At 50.6% G+C, this 3,892-nt stretch overlaps 1 pseudogene; it reads right to left on the minus strand.

Annotated features, from left to right (window-relative positions):
* Positions 1–2,641: 2,641 nt before the first annotated feature.
* On the minus strand, positions 2,642–2,757 carry LOC145007623 (5S ribosomal RNA; annotated as a pseudogene).
* Between the last annotated feature and the right edge of the window lie 1,135 nt (positions 2,758–3,892).

Genomic DNA, 3,892 nt, shown 5'->3' on the forward strand with positions numbered 1-3,892 from the left:
TATGTGGATATGATTGCTTGAGTATGTTATGGTTAGATTTTTTCCTTTGTCTGAATGCTGCTTGCTTTGTGCATTGTGGGATTCTGAGTGATGGGAGTTAGCCATTAGGTGGATACGACACGTCACATGTGATCAGGGTTGAATAATCTCAGAGTGTTGGATTTGGTCCTATTGTGCAACTCTTGGTTGAGTCCAACCATTGTAGGAACGAGTCTTTTACTTGAAGGATTATCTGAGCCTCGTCACATGTGATGGTATCCAGGTGATGGCTAATTGGCATCACCAGGAGACCTTTAGCAGCTGAGGACTGGTTTGAGTTGAGTCAGAGGTTTCCCTAGGGTAAGCCTAGGATGAGGTAGTGTTGGGAGCAGTAGTAGTAGAAAAGGGACCTGGTGGAGTCGAAGCAGTTCTTGAGGTTAGTACGGATAGATGTGGAAGGTAGTATGGGCCCGTACTACTGAAAGAAGAGGATCCGTACTCGATTCGGGAAAGGCCGAGACAAGACCGGGAACCTGGTAGTGAGTATGTTTGGTCTCGCAGCAGTGAGGAGTATTCTGATAGTGGTTATGTTATATGTTCCAGTATGGTGACGTTGCGAGAGAGACCAGCGGGCGGGTCAGGCGCCGGAGAGGGATCAGGCTCGGGTTCAGGGGTCGAGCAGCTCGAGGAGTGGATGAGAGAGTTGATATCAACTGAGGTTACGTGCAGTATTCTAGCTCCGACTCCTGTGATCTTTGGCATGGTCGAGGAGGGTATATTGGAGATTTTGGATGAAAGGTTAGGAGCCTTCTGTACTGAGATGATGGAATTGATGGGAGCACGTACCTTGACATTTCGGGACTTCAGGGCTTGCGGGGCACTAGATTATCATGGGGCTAGGGACCCCATTGCTAGCAGCAGATGGTTGGCTGATGTTGCCAACGTGTTCCGTACGAGCTGGTGTCCTGAGGAGGACAAGGTCAGACTCACTTCCTGTCTTCTGAAGGGCAAAGCGAGGGATTGGTGGGAAGAGATTGGTCATGTTTTGGGTGATGATGCCGCGTTGGACGCGATGACTTGGTGTGATTTCTCAGCTAGGTTCAGGGCGGAGTTTTCGCCAATTATTAAGGTGCGGCAGTTGGCCCGGGAGTTTCAGGATTTGATGCAGACCACTGAGACTGTGGTGGAGATCACCGCCAAGTTCAGGGAGAGGGCCCTTCTTGTTTCGCAGTATGTCGCGGATGAGGAGATGAAGAAGGCCCGATATCACGAGATGCTGAGAGCTTATATCAGGGAGTTCGTGAGTAGGTCCGGCTGTAAAACGCTGGAAGATATGATTTCTCGGGCCAGGGAGAGGGAAATTGATTTGGAGCAGATCCAGAAGAGGAAGCCGAATGAGGTTCAGGTAGCCGCGAGTTCGAACAAAAGGCCCAAGGAATCGGATTCAAGATCGAGGGATTATCAGGACCGCAGTCGATGCGGGAAGTGTGGCAGGATGCATAGGGGCGCGTGTAGGAGTGGTAGCGATGGTGAGTATGGCTGCTTCAAGTGCGGTTGGACCGGTCATTTTATTAGGGATTGTACTGCTACCACCACTCAGGGATCAAACTTGATATGTTTTCACTGCAATCAGTGGGGCCACAAGAAGGCCCAGTGCCCCAGTTTGTTTTTAGCAGGACGGGTGATGGTACCTGCCCCTGCAACTTTGAGGATCATAGACGGCCGTCAGGGCCGTGCAGAGGCGCCTGCAGTAGGAGGCAGGGCTTTTCAGATGGCTACCTTAGGGACGCGAGCAGTTCTGGACGTTGCAGGTATTTGACTTCCGATTTCAGTTCTTTTATTTATGCATGATTATATTGTTATGATTCTGCATCATTATCGGTATGAGCATTTCATTTTTTTTTTTGAGCGGTTTGATTGTGATCGAGTTATATGCCATCTACATACCTTGGATATTTGGATAGTAGTTAGGGGATGGGTTCAATTGGAGAAGGTTACTTAGGGTGCAGTAACTGTAGCATACCTTGGAGGGACATGGTATGTCTCGTTAGTTCAGAGCCGTATAAGCTTTAGAAATGGACATGTTAGATCCCTAGCTATGGTAAGCTTCGGATTCCTCAGCAGATTGATTATGGAATAGTAGCAAGGATTGGGATCTCTATTCATTGTGCAGCGAGGTGTAAGCAGGATCGAAGTGGGGGAAAATCCTCTGAGTGTACAAGGGTAAGAGCACGCAAATCCAGAACGAGTACGCGACTTCTCAGAAGGAAAATAGGTAGTTCAGCGTTTGATGATTGAGGAGTTCAGGGTTAGGAGTTTGAGAAGCTCCCCCTCAGCCAGTGCGTGTATTGGTGATGGTTAGTATGTGGTTGGGAATTCAGGTTGAAGGATCGCCTGTAGGACTCGTGTGAGTCGAAACGAAGATCTTGAGGTCAGATAGCATGGAATGCTTTCATGTTAGTAGGCAGTGGCATAGGCAGCATGTAGAGCATGGAAGAGCGGCGGGAGAGCCTCAGCTTTCGTCGATAGCGATCAGTAGTGGGAAGTGTTGTAAGACTACGGGGTAGCCGTAGCATTCACTGGCAGTTAGTGGTGGAAAGTGTTGTAAGACTACGGTGTAACACCCCCCCTCTAGCACGTATCACAATATTGTCCGCTTTGGGCCACTCGGCACGAGGACTTCCCAGGGGGTCACCCATCCCAGTACTACTCCCGCCCGAGCACGCTTAACTGCAGAGTTCTTATGGGATCTGCTGCCCTCACGGCGTTTTAAAGTGGGTTAGATATGATCCCACATCGGCTGAGAAGGAGAACTAAGCATTCCTTATAAAGGGTGTGGATACCTTCCCTAACACAACGCGTTTTAAAGCCGTGAGGGCAGCAGATCCCATAAGAACTCTGCAGTTAAGCGTGCTCGGGCGGGAGTAGTACCGGGATGGGTGACCCCCTGGGAAGTCCTCGTGCCGAGTGGCCCAAAGCGGACAATATTGTGATACGTGCCAGAGGGGGGGTGTTACAAATGGTATCAGAGCTAGGGCACGGGTCGATGTGTTCGACAGGGACGTCGAACCCTATAATGGGGGGTGAAAGTGGGTTAGATCTAATCCCACATCGGCTGGGAAGGAGAACTAAGCATTCCTTATAAGGGGTGTGGATACCTTCCCTATCACAACGCGTTTTAAAGCCGTGAGGGCAGCAGATCCCATAAGAACTCTGCAGTTAAGCGTGCTCGGGCGGGAGTAGTACCGGGATGGGTGACCCCCTGGGAAGTCCTCGTGCCGAGTGGCCCAAAGCGGACAATATTGTGATACGTGCCAGAGGGGGGTGTTACATACGGGGCATCCGTAACATTCACTAGCAGTCAGTGGTAGGAAGTGTTGTAAGACTACGGGGCAACCGTAGCATTCACTAGCAGTTAGTGGTAGGAAGTGTTGTAAGACTACGGGGCAGTCGTAGCATTCACTAGCAGTCAGTGATAGGAAGTGTTGTCAGACTACGGGGCAGCCGTAGCATTCACTAGCAGACGACGATAGAAGGTGATGTAAGACTGCGGGTAAGTCGTAGCATTCCATAGTAGCTTCGTTGGCGGAGTCGGGGTGAGGCCCTTATCTCCTAGAATTCAGATAGGTATCAGGAATGGGTAATGGATGAGAATGGTAAGGAGTTTGCCTGTATAGCCCTTGAGAGGTGAGACCTTGGGAGAGGCCGCTCTAGGATATAGTGGGTGAGACCCACGGGTGAGGCCCGTATGAGAATAGCAGTGTAGGTGAGACCTGAGAGCAGGGTTGCTCAGTAGTATGGTTGGGTGAGACCCGTAGGCGAGGCCCGTGCGAGAGTAGTTATGCAAGTGGGACTAGAAGGATAGGGGCGGGTGAGACCCGTGGGCAAGGCCCTTGAGTTTTAGCAGCACAGG

This window comes from Lactuca saligna, chromosome 7, assembly GCF_052625555.1.
Source record: "Lactuca saligna cultivar CGN05327 chromosome 7, ASM5262555v1, whole genome shotgun sequence".
NCBI classification, from domain to species: domain Eukaryota; kingdom Viridiplantae; phylum Streptophyta; class Magnoliopsida; order Asterales; family Asteraceae; genus Lactuca; species Lactuca saligna.